Here is a 14,068-nt window from a genome sequence, read left to right on the forward strand (position 1 = left end):
ATCTGCTGTGAAAAGATGTTAAGATGCTGTGAATTGCTACAGCTGGAGAAGAGGTAAAGGGGTTTTTTCCACTGCATGCACTGTCATGTAGACATGCGTGCGTATATTTCTCGTACCCACAAATATAGGCATTGACCAATAAAGACGAGATTATAACCTGGTGGTTCTGATCTCCATGCACCTCTAGACCGAGGTGTGCGGGGATTGAACATGACTAGAGAATGTGAGGTAGTTTACAGTGTGAACAAAGAGAGAGAGAGAGAGAGAGAGAGAGAGAGAGAGAGAGAGAGAGAGAGAGAGAGAGAGAGAGAGAGAGAGAGAGAGAGAGAGAGAGAGAGAGAGATAAAAGACGGAGGATCCCAATAGAAGATTAAATTTATGTCCACGTTATAAGGTTTTTACATTCATATGATTAGTGACGACAATGTGGGGCAGTCCAGCCGAAACACCTATCTCTTAACAAGAATCTTATGTCCTTGTAATCAATGCAAACATGATGTGCGATGGACAAGACACGTTTCTTTGCAGCACGTTTGCGAATTTGGCAATTTTGATCCATCTATTACAGATCGAGTTGTTGCCAATTATAACTCGTCGGACTCTGACACTGGCCAACAGGCAGCAATCTTGCAACCTAATGGACGTGTTTGCAGGCACTTTGGTCAAGCAGCATACGTGAGGCCACAAGATGTAGCCTCTGACAGCTCCCTCGGTGGATGATCATGCAGACCACATTCCCAACGAGGCAATGTTTGAGTCCGAGATCGATGAAATGATTGAGACGATCATGGATTCAGAAAGTCTTATCTATGATGATATGCAAAGTGAAGCCGATATGCCATTGTATGATGGAGCACATGTGTTTAGATTGAAGGTGCTCCTGGTTCTTCTCAACATGCAGGAAAAGTTTGGATGGAGTGACACTCATGTCAGAGCGCTTTTTAGGTGATCTATTATAATGTGTTTACTTCAATAAAAATCTCTAGATGTATAATGATCTGATAGATTACTTAGACAAGTGTACCGCATTTTTTTTGCTGTATAGATTGCTCAAAGAGTACATATAACCAGCTGATAATGTGATGCCAGATTTTAGAGAGGAAGTAAGAAAGATCTTGTGAAACTTGGGGAGGGATTCCAGTTCGATTCACGCTTGTCCTAACGATTGCATTCTTTTCACAGGGGAATATATAGACATGGAGAAATGTCCAAAATGTGATTCTGAGAGATATCGAGTAGATCTCTATGGACAAAAGTTTCCACAAAAGGTTTTGCAACGTTTTCCTCTGCTTCCTCACATCAAGCATTTCTTCAAATGTAAGTCCATGGCTGCCCTAGCATCATGGCATGAGGAGAATAGATCTTCGAATGGTGTGCTATGGATTCTTGCAGATTGCGCAGACTGGAAACATATAGAGGATACATGGCCGGATTTTGCTAGGGAAGCTCGAAATTTATGCATAGGCCTGGCTATGGATGGCGTAAATCCATTTGGTCAGAGATCAAAATCTTACAGTGTATGGCCCGTTGTTATCGTCAACTACAACATTCCCCCATGGTTGACTATCAAGAAGGGGCACCTGTTTCTAAGCTTGATTGTGCTGGGGCGGTATAAAGTGAAGAATATGGATGTGTATCTTTGTCCACTATTGGAAGAGCTACAACAATTGTGAATTGGCATAGAAGTGGTGGATATGAGTTGACACACAGCTCGATGGAATACTTTGATCAGAGGCATTCTAATGTGGACCATGCATGACTATCTTGGACTAACAGAATGCTCAGGTGATTTACACTCAAACTCAAACACTACAAATCTTGGTTTTTCTCAAGCTTATCTATTGTCATGTGTATACATGCAAGGCTTCAAACAAGCGGATACAGAGCATGTGTCACATGTGGACCTAGACTTAATGCACGTTGGCCCCCCTCACTAAAGAAGTAAATCTACAAAGGTCATCAAGCGTACCTTCCAGAGAATCATGAGTTACACGACGATTTTTCGGGAAGAGAGACACCGAGGATGCCTGCACAAGCATGGTTAGAGCAGAAGGAGATGTGTGATGATGGTTAGCCCCCAAGGATGAAGAGACTCTCTCTATGGTACGAGTTACCATATTGGCACAGATTCATCATCAATCACTTGCTCGATCCAATGCACATATTCACGAATATGAGTAATCTGTTGTGGGACCATTTGTCCGGAAAAAAAGATACTTTGGGAGCCAAGGTTGACCTTAAAAATGTGGATCATATGGAGTATTATTGGCCGCGGACAGCACTCGATGGATCGATAAAACTCCCTAAAGCGCCATGGATTTTGACAAGAGCCCAAGAACGCAAAGTAAAAGAGACCATTCGATCTATGCGGACCCCCACTGGCGTAATGCACTCGCTCCGAACGTGTTTTACTAAAGAAGGGAAGCTTATCGATTTGAAGTCACACGACTGGCATAAAATATGTCAGGTATGTTTGAAGTGGAATATATCATATTGGGAATTGTGTAACAAATTTGTGTGTGGACTATAATATCATTGCTAGACGTGTTTTGCAGTTTATTTTATCGGTTGCCATTGAGGGATGTTTTCTCCTGACGTCTGTAACACAATCTACAAACTTGCAAAGTTGTTGCAATGGATCTCACAAAAGGAGATCAATGTAGACTTCATACCATTTGCCAAACTAAATGCTGCGAAGGTTGTGTGCATGTTTGAGAAAAAATTTCGTACTACCATGCTAACCATTCAGGTGCATATTCTTGTTCACATACTTGATGAGGTGGAAATAGCAGGCACAATACATTCCAGATGGATGTTGTTTTTTAGAACGTTTCATGAAAATGCTCAAGGGATATGTGCATCAGAAGGCACGTCCGGAAAGTAGCATGGCAAAAGGTTGGCTGGTATCAGAGTCCCTAGTTTACATTGGAGAGTGGCTAGAAGGATTTGATAAAGCCCGAGACACGCTATGGTGAACCACAGATGATGAGCGCATATCTGGGATTGTCATATGCAATCTCGATGTTGAGAAGAAGATGATGGAAGATCTAGTGGCTAAAATCAACCAATTTTGCATGCTTCACAATCCAGTGATGCAAAAGTGGATTTCACAATACGAGGATGCAAAGCAAGAGCGACAAAGGGCACAAATCGGGTGGAGACGGGGAAGAAGACCGCCGATGCATTATCTGGCGGGTCTGGAGAGCCTATCAACATTCATGAGCTTAAGATGGTTTCACAACCAATTGAAAAGCGCACAACAGCGCGGTGAAGAAGTGACTAAGGAGGAGTGGGAATACTCTTTGGGTTGCACGACCAAGGTAAGTTTGCAATGTTCGACTAGCAACATTCTAGATGTTTGACCGACCACTCATAATATTTGTTTGGTTGTAGTATAAGTCATACACAACAACATGGTGTAAAGGTTGACATTTTAGGGTGGAACGGATTGACAAAAAGCATTTTACACAAGATTGTGGAATCATGGCAAAATTTGAGCAGCCTAGTTGATGACGGTCCTTTGATGCAGATCCTGCGATGGCGGAACTCACTTACTTCGACACGCTACAAGAGATTTTGAGGATCAATTATAAAGGATTTTTTGTCGACTTGTTCGGCGTGCAATGGTTCAAGATAAACATGGAGGGTCGCAACGCTACTATGCGTAGAGGAGAGTCTGGTTTCCTTGAGGTGGATTCAACTAAAAAATGGACCGACCTAAGAGACACTTTGGTACTACCCGAGCATTGTGAACAAGTAAGTCTGTAAATATTTAACATCCAATTTTAGAAGTTATGTGCTTGGAAGCTCTCATGTAAGTTATGTGGCTCTAGCAAGTGATATTTCATCCCACAAACTCTGCATCAAACTGGTGGTACATCATAGAGGTAGCCCCTCGTAGTGCACGGACATATGAGGGCTACCATGTGCCAATCACAGCGGCATCAATGGAGGAGATCGGAGAAGATGCTCAGTCGGAAGGTGCTGATGTGGTGCCAAACGAGCATCAATCTACTACTCTCTATGGGGTGCATGCAAAGGATCTATACAAAATGAAACAGAGGACATCTGCCCAAATGGAAAGCTCTATATAGACATAGGGAGTTATGCTGAGCTATGCAAGGATGAGAGAGAGACCTCTTAAAGCGATAAACATTTTATTTGAACAATTGTGCTCCGTTTTATAATATATATTGTATTCACGTGGCTTTTTGTCCATTCCTATCTATATGCTATACTTGAGAAATTTAAATTGTGTTTAATCATCATTGCTTCCACTCCAGGTATGCTCCTTCCCTCTCCTCCCTCTCATGTTTCCTTTCCCTCTTTCTCTCTCTTCTTCTCAATCTCTCTCTCTCTCTCTCTCTCTCTCTCTCTCTCTCTCTCTCTCTCTCTCACACACACACACACACACACACACACACACACACACACACACACACACACACACACACACACACACACACACACACACACACACACACACACACACACACACACTCGGCTAGCTCCTACGGTTTCAACGTCTACGTGTAAGGGTCCTGCAACAAACACAACACACCATTAAGAACTTACAGATGTACAAACATATACAAATACTTTAATGGGAGAATACTCCCGATGCAGCGTAGCAATAACATAATCCTTAGAGGCTTTATCATGAGCAGTCTCACAAGCAGGGATACTCCTTGGTGTGTTGTGAAAGTCTGATATGCCAACTACATCGGCTCAAGGCCGACACAAAACTGCGCTGAGTGCGATGGCGACTGAGGCAACAATTGCAAAGGAGGTGATCCGTCTCTACTCATAGATGTTGCTCGTCCCTCCACTAGATCTAGCTGATTGGGTGAAAGAGATGCTAAGAAGCACTCTATGTCCGCCTTACTGGGGCGAGCACTACTGCTGCCATGATCACTCATACTGATGGAGTCCAAGAACCTGCAACTGCCCAAGAATATAGTAACCTATATCTACAAAATAGATTAGACATACCTCTCTCTCTCTCTTTCTCTCTCTCTCTCTCTCTCTCTCTCTCTCTCTCTCTCTCTCTCTCTCTCTCTCTCTCTCTCTCTCTCTCTCGATAGATAAAGATTTGTCACAAGTAATCGAGAAAACTATGGCAAATAGAAAAGAAATTTAATTTATGACTAGAGTGTCTTCTCACAGCTAAATATAAAAGGCATGTTGTTCAAGACATAGCTTTTACAAGATATGTACGGGAGACAACTTCACAAGAACTTCAAGGAATCTCTCTACACAGGAATCCCTCCCCCTTTATGAGTCCTCTCTCTCTCTCTCTCTACATAGGAATCCCTCTCCCTATTATCTATAGTATAGATTATAACTTGTCCATGTTTTCTTCTCCATTTAATATTAGGATTAAATGTTTGTGTGTTTAATGCAGGTATGGATGATGATGAGTTTCTTTCTTCTTTATCACCGCAACAGAGGAGGTAGTACGAGGAGCATCATCGCTCTGGAGCACATCACGTCATTCCACTCCTTCAACGTCTCCCTCTGTTTGGAAGCATTCAATGCGCTCCAAAGCTTCGGTGTCGAGGAGACAATCTTCACACTCGTCTAGGCACTGACACTCTAGTGGTGGCGGTGAGACGGTTGTTGTGGGGATGTCGCCGCTAAAGCGTCAACATTGCCTCGTGTTTGATGAGGCTTCTTACCTTCCCCTTCTTTGCCCACCCCCACACCAGCCATGTCATCACCATCTATGCTAGGTTTTCTCGTGGCTATCGGCCGTTCCTAGCTACCAACCACCAGGTACTCCTCCGGGAGCCACCCCAATCGACACTCCTCACTTCGGGGCCCAGACTCCAGTGGAGACAGCTGACTTCTGTACCCCCATTGAGACGTCCCTAGATACCCCTATCAAGACACCCAGGTTCATCCGTCATACGCAAGAGGGCTTGCCGTAATTGGTCACATTAGCGACGGCATCATCTTGGATGACGATGGCAAGAAGGTGATCTCGTGCATGTGCGGTCTTTGCTCTCAGGTGTTTCGACACTACATACTAAACACCTGGAGTGAAGTGCCAAATGAATTAAAAGACAGAGTCATCAGCATGCTATGATGAGTTTCCTGTGTCAAGTCGGGATGAGTGCTTCAATGAAGACCTAATGAAGGTTCAAATACGCGAATACTGCAAGCACAAGCATTCTGAAGTACAAAAAGCAATAAAGCATGGGTGGAACAGACCAGATTAACTGGCCAAAGAAGATTGGAAGAATGCAAAGTGAGCAGCGCGAGAATCCTGACAAGTGGAAGCAACAAAAGGAGGCAGCCAAAGCGCGAGTAGAGGCAAGGAGCTCGCACCACCTGGGGAGCGGCAGGTGGGCATCATTTGAGGCCATCTTGTAAGTGTTTTTAGAAAGTGGACCAAAACATCAAGTTAGGCTTTAAACATGAGCAAGCAAGGTGTTTGTTTGCCACCAAACTTCATAGGCATCATTGACATATCATCGTCAACCAACATGTAGGATCAAACATCAAGAAAAATTGTTGCCGACGATCTCGTCATAAAAAAACATGATTTGAGCGACAAATTGCCAAAAAGGGTGTCTGTGAGTTCAAATGATACATCAAAGCCATGGAAAGGTGCCCTTCTGCATCCACATGCTTGGGAGATGGAGTTCAAGAATAATCTTTTTGGGAAGTCGTCTTCAAATGAAGAAATCCCTTTCAGAGACTGAAATTCCAAATAGAGAGTTTCTAAGCTAAACATCTGACTTTTTAAGTTGCAAAATAGCTAGTAGGGCCTACAACACAAGCACAAAACACCCCAAGGCATCGAACTCACTTTTTATCAAGGGAGTCATCATACACGCATAATGTATCATAGTCAGTTTTTGCACACAAATCACTCACTTGACTTCACAAACATATTATGCATACCCTAAACATGAAGCACATAAAATTTCATAAGATTTGGAGACAATTAGGGTACTCAAGACCCAAAAAATGCAAAGTCTCAACCTAATCCTATAATTTGGCTTTGGACTTACCAAAAGTGCTTCAAATCAAGTGAAATTTTACACAAAGCAAGCACATAGACAATACATCATGTGCCTATGCTCAAATATCCATTTTGCAAAAGTAGACATCATACGCATATGATGTCTAGACCTATTACAGAGGAGTTATGTAAACACTCTGAATATCTAGAATTGTCAAGCATAGTACATATAGCCTCTACACCAAGTTTGGGCACCTTTGGGCATGTTTTGATCACCACTCACATCAATTTCCAAATCAAAGTGTCATAAACTACTTCTATGGCCTTGAGCTCATAAGCACTAGTCCAAATTTATATTTGCATATATCAGAGCCATACACACATCATGAGCTACCTCTACCACAAGCTTGAGCCAAAAATACCAAAGTAGACGTCATATGCGTATAATGTCTAAAAGCCTGCAACAATTACTTGTTGTTGTGATTTTTGAAACTCTAACTCCTTTTACACATCATTATGAGCTCCCCAACACATTTTCATCACACTTGGATATCTTTTGACCTTCAATCACCAAAAAAAGCATAATTCTGGATGCAAAAATCCCTTCAGGCTCTTTGACACCCATTCACAAGCTCAAATTCAAATCAGAGGCCATGGACATCATGCACAAGCTATACACAACTTACCCATGGAGTTTCAAGCTGTTTTGCATTAGTAGACATTATACAATATCAGGTAATTTTGGGATGAGCATAAAGTCACTAAGTCATGCAAAAAATCTTGCCCACTAGCCTCATGTATATATGTGTACATAGCCCTGCAAGTTTTGTAAGTGGCTCTGTAAAATCTATGTACAAAGGTGTGATTTTTCCAAGATTGAATCTTGATGTTCTGGGTTTTTTGAGTCCCCAAAACATGGTTTTTAATAATTATTTTTTGTTTTGCTTTATAGCTTGTGAATCGGACTTGTACATCATGAGTTATGGGCAGCCGAAGTGGGCGATCTCAACTTAGAAAGTGATTCCAGGTGCATGCAATAAAAGCAATTGGGCCAACTTGAGGGTCTAAGATTAGAAATGTTGAAATCTTAAATTTTTGGAGATAGGGGAGATGAAAGGCTTCGAGCCATGTGTTACACTGCATCATGTGGTGATCGGAGCAGCAAGTTATGCCTTGGGGAAAGTTGTCGGAGAAGCTCTTATGCTTTGGGGGAGAGCTGGAATGTTTTGGGCTTGTGGGCTCATGGGCAAGGAGGTAGCGCATTTTTCAGTTCATACTTAGTTCCACAGGCGCCTAGACATCCCTTTTGGTCCACCGGCTACTTGCTCCTACCCCATTCCTTGGTCAAAGGGTCACCGATAGCTCATTTTTCACCCAAAAAAGGCCAAAATTGAACCAATTAAAAGGTGCCTTGAGAGAGAGCCTTGTCGGCTAAGAAGAGAGAGAAAAATCTTGGTGATAAAAGATAAAAATCCCCCATTTTAATAGCTGTAAAACCTGCACAACTTCCAGAGAGCTCATTTTTTAGCAAGAAAGAGAACGCCCCCGCAGATTTAAGGCGGCCATAACTTCTTCAACTTTCATTTGTTTTTTGCCTATGGATACTCTACGAACATCTCCACAATACAAGCATTGTCATGATGTCCTTGGTTTATTTCAATTTTGAGTGTGTCTCATGCTTGGAGGGTTTTTCATATATTTCCAAAGGTGGTTACCACAAGTGCTTTTGACCGTGCAATAGTTCTTCCTTCTGATGGTGTGGCTTGTGCAAGGCTATAGAGGCATTCATTTTCATTTTCATTTGCATGCTAGCATCATTTTGGTGCCCCCATGGAGGAGAAAGTGCTCCAAAGCTCCAATTCTTGTGAAACATGTCTATTCTGTAGGCAGAGCAGGTGGAGAATGTAAAGGGGATGTGGGTCCTTATGGACAACCGCCTATGTATGTGCAAATTGAGGACAACACTTGAGGCGGTTGTATAATTGGATTGCAGCCTTTGGAAGGTTGTGAGGTTTTTTTACTCCAAGCACTAGGTGCCGGGCTACCCATTGTGAGATGGATTAGGTACTAGAGTGATCCATCAACATCCCTTGAGCTTTCGACGTCACATGTAAGTGTTTTTGTGGAAATCAAACATGGCAAATGAGTTCCCCCAGTTTCATGGATTTCCTAATGAGAATGCACAAAAAATTATTGAAAGATTGGAAGTCAATTGCTTACTACAAAATATACTAGACCAAGCTATATTGTTGCGGCTACTACAATACAATTTACAGGATGAGGCAAAAGTTTGGTTACACAATCATGAAGAGTTGGGGCACAAAATCCAGGGGTAATTTTGGACTACAATCATGTGAAGCAAGATTTCCTAGCATAGTACAGATCCATTGAAGTACTTGATGAATTTTGGCATGAAATTTTGGGGTACACTCAAAAGAGTAATCAGAGTGTTGATGATTTTGTCATGCAGTCCACCCATTTATGGGATAAATGGGCCCGAGCTTTGGGAAATGAAATCCCTCCATCCATGTTAAAGAAGGATCATTTTGTGGAAATTTCAAAAGAGAGTCTGAAGTTCAAAGTTGAGTTGAAAAGGCCCACCACCTTCGAGAAAGTAATCACTATTTCTAGGGAGAAGCAATGGAAGGCTCAAAGACTTAATGAGTATGGGAAAGCGGTTCTTGTGCAAAGTAATGGTGACCAAAAGGTGGAAATTAGGCAAAGGATGGAGCCCAACCTGCTCAAAGGGTTGCTAATACTGAATAGTTACATCAAAATATGCAAGACATGCTGACCATGATGCAGGAATTGCTACTTAATGTTCTTGGACTGTGGTCGTGTTCGTGGTCGTGGTAGAGGGATGGCTTAGGCATGTGAAGCTCAACCTAATGCAAATGATGGTTGTGAACAAGGTGTCTTTGAGCCGCAAAGGAGGTTCATCCCTACCTGTTATAATTGTGGTGAATTTGGTCACATCAACATTTATTGTTCAAAGCCAAAGGATGGGAGGTGGTATGTTCCCACTCCCCCAGAATATTCCTAATAGAGCTAATGATTATGCATTGGATATACGGGGAGATCAAGGTACTGAGCAGGAAAATCAAGCTTCAACCTCTGGTGGTCATGTGGATATTGTGCGAGTTGAAAAGAAAGAAACAAGTGTGTTGCCCATGGGCAAAAGAGAGAGGGAAGGCTATGTTGCACATGGTCCTAGCAAAAAGAAAGAGAAAGAGAAAGAGGGTGAAGATGAAAAATCCAAGAGGAAGAGAAGACCTCGTAGACGGTTTGAAGTGGAAAATTTACCTTTGGGAGAAGGCCAAACAACTTACAGTTTAAAGGAAGACCTGATTGGGAGGAAAGTAGATTTTACTTTTGGACAATTGATGAAATATGGTGCCCAAACTCAAGAGGTAGTGTCATTAGTGGATCCAAAGAAAGAGCCGAAGCATGGAGAAGTCACAGTGTCGGCTATGGGAGAGTTACCCGACAGTTGTCTTGTGGTGAATGCTTGGCACAAAGGTGTGGGCATGGGAGAGGCCTACATTGATGGAGGTGCTCAAGTATGTGTGATCACATAGTCATGTGTCAGGAGATTGGGTCTCATTACATGCAAAAGCTTTGGGTTTTGGATTTGACTAGCATACCATGCAAAAGTGAAGTGTTTGGAGATTAATAAGAATTTGGAAGTTGAAGTATTTAACGTGAAGGTTATAGTAAACTTTTATGTTATGCCAGCTGGCCTGGAAGCTTTTCCTCTCATTTTGGGACGACCTTGGTCGAGAGTTGTTGGTGCTGTGCAAGATTGTGGCAAGGGCACAATCTGTGTGTATGGCAAGAAGGGTGAAAAGAGGGTGTTTGATATGACCACCAAGCAACCTATGGCCCTAGAGGATGTGAGTGAGAATGATGAATCCGAGGTTACCATTGAAGATATTTCTAAAGATTTAGAAAGTAACTTTGCTTCTAGTTCCAGTGATGAGGGTGAAGTGTCATTCTTGTTGCTTGGCAAGGAGAAGAGGGAAGTGGGTGAAATGTTGCAAGTGTCAGGGAACATAAATGCTTCAAGCCGTTTAGAGTAACTTGAAGAGTTGATACAACCTAAACAAGAATTGCCAATGAAGAGAGAATTGATTCAAAATATGGTGAGTATTGATTTGACGCAGGGAGAAAGAAGAGAGTAATTAAAAATGTTCGACAGATTTCTAGATCTTTTCATCACTTCATATCAAGAAGAAAGGGGTTTTGTTGGGGATTCTGAGATCGAGCTAGTTGAAGGGGCAGAGCCAATACAACAAAAATTAAGAAGAATAGGTAAGGAGCAAATGAATGCTTTGAAGGAAGAAGTGGATAAACTCTTAAATGCAGGGCTCATTGTGCCAGTTGATAATGATGAATGGGTGAGCCTTGTAGTGGTCACTCCAAAGAAAGATGGGCATTGGAGACTTTGTGTTGATTACAAGCCATTAAATGCGGTGATCAACTTTTACACGCAGTGAGTGGCTTTGAAAGATACAATGTTTGTGATGGTTATTCAGGATATTTTCAACGTATCCTTGCTACTGAAGACTGAACAAAGACTACTTTTATCACTCCATGGGGTTGTTTTTGCTTTTGCTTCTTCCTTTTGGGTTGACAAATGGGCATGTATCTTTTAAAAGAAAAGTGGAATTGGGTCCTTACCCCATTCCTTGGGTAGTTTGTCAAAGGATTCCTAAATGATTTATGTGTATATAGTTCAAGGAAAGAGCATGTTGAAATGACTTTTGCAAGGTATGATGAATGCGAGGGTCAGTGGAACCCTAAGAAGTGTCATTTGGCGTAGATAAGGGTGAAGATTCTTGGGCATGTGATTTCAAAAAATGGGATTAAAGTAGATCTAGAGAAAGTGGAGGCTTTGTTGTTACTGTCATCTCCAAAAGATACCAGGTAGCTGGCAACTTTCATATAGAAGGTTAAAAATAAATCTCATTTCATACCTTTGGCATCACAACTATTATATCCATTGCAACAAGCATTTAAGAATGATCCCTTGGAGTGGTCTCGTGACTATGATGATGTTTTTGACAGATTCAAAGAGGTTTTGAGTACACTATCCATTATGCAAGCTCCTGACTGGGAAAAGGAGTTTTATGTTAACCCATCAGTGGGAGACGATGCCATTGGGGCCATGTTGTTGCAAAAGGGGAAGGAATCTCAATATATGAATCCTGTTCATTATGCTAGCAGAGTAAAGACTCTCCATGAAAGAGATTTCTTTGAAATTGAATTGGTAATGACTAGTATGGTGTATACTTACAGACGATTCAGACACTACTTACTGCAAAAATCATTCACCTTTATTGCCATTTATTCATTGCTTCCCTACTTGTTCAATAATGCAAATATATCAAAAACGATGATGCGATGGTTTGTTGAATTTCAGGAGTTTTACTTCACTTTTTTGGTGGAAGAGAGTACTCGGGCTACCCTGGCAGATTTACTCACTTATAAAGACACTCCTATTTTGGTTAAAGAAGAGGTGGTACAAAAGAAGAAATATGAGACTCTTGCCACCTTTGATGCTTCACTGTTATACTTCAATGGTTCTTATCGAAGAAGTCATGATGCTGCTTCATGAGGCATTGTCATATATGATGCACAAGGGAAGCTTGTAAGGAAACAAGGGCTGAAACTTGATGCAAAGAGTAACAATGAAGCAGAGTATATGGCTCTTGAAGGTGGTTTGCACATTTCCTTACAATTGGGAATTAGACACTTGTAGATCAAATGAGATGCCTTGTTGGTCATGAAGCAAGTATTGGGAGTATGGAAGAATAAGAGTCCTAAACTGAATAATTTATGCTTCAAGGTGAAATCATTGCACAAAAAGTTTGAAGCATGGAGTTTGCAGCATATTGAGAGGTCTCAAAATGAAGAAGCTCATGCTGCTGCCCAAGAAATGATCACTTGTGTGTTTGTGTTGAGGGCAAAGGCCCTTTCTATTGTGGGAGGGAAGTGTTATCAAAGGAGATGGATTTTCTATTGATAAGGGTCCTATATGAAGGTTTACCATCCTCCAAAAAGTATGCGTTTATAAGGAAAGCCAGGAAATATAAAATGTTTGATGATGTGCTTTACATGAAAGGAAGCAATTTGGTTTTACGTTGTGTGCCCTAGAAAGAGGAAATCTACAAGATCTTGGAAGAAACTCATGAGGGATCTTGTGGAGGCCATTTTGCCATGAAGATCATGTTGCATAAAATTTTTCAAGAAGGCTATGTATGGACAAGCATCTAGCGGGATGTTAACCATTGGTGCAAGTCGTGTTTGCCTTTCGAGAAGATGGGAAAGATAATTTTGAAACCTGAATTGCGACAAACAATACTAGATTTTGATGTGTTTGAAAAATGGGGTCTTGATGCTATTGGACCCTTACCTATGACTAGCAAAAGAAATGCTTACATTTTGACAACAATGGATTACTTGTCACGATGGGTAGAAGCTAAATCTGTCAAACAAATTACTAGTAAGGAAATGGGGAAGTTTGTTTATGAGTATATATGCTGCAAATTTGGTGTGCCCCTAGAGCTACTTTCTGATAGAGGACCAGGATTTAGAGGAGAGATGTTTGATTTCTTATGCGAGAATAGATCTAGTTCTCCTTATTATCCACAATGCAATGGTCTCAATGAGAGATTCAATGGAGAGTTAGTGAAGATCTTGACAAAGATGACCCAAACACATGGGAAGACCTGGGATTCAGAGTTGCCTAGTGCATTATGGGCCTACATAACTGCTATGAAATGAGCACATGATTTTCTCCTTACCACTTGGTTTATGGCAAAGAAGCTTTATTGCCAATTGAAGTGGATATTCCTGCACTCAAGCTATTGTCATTGGGAGATGAAGAGAAAACAAATGCTTGGCAGAAAAGATTGTTGGATTTACAATGTTTGCAATTGGACAGAGTTTTACTTTGAGATACTATGAAGAAGTAACAAAGAAGGATCAGCTAAAGGCTAATGAATGCATACAGGAGAAGGGAATTGAAAAGGGTGATCTGGTGTTGCGATACAATAGTAAGTTGGACAATACCTTTCAGAAAAAAAATCAAATCAA

This window comes from Adiantum capillus-veneris, chromosome 13 (genome assembly GCF_014529385.1).
Source record: "Adiantum capillus-veneris isolate H3 chromosome 13, ASM1452938v2, whole genome shotgun sequence".
Classification (NCBI taxonomy): Eukaryota; Viridiplantae; Streptophyta; class Polypodiopsida; order Polypodiales; family Pteridaceae; genus Adiantum; species Adiantum capillus-veneris.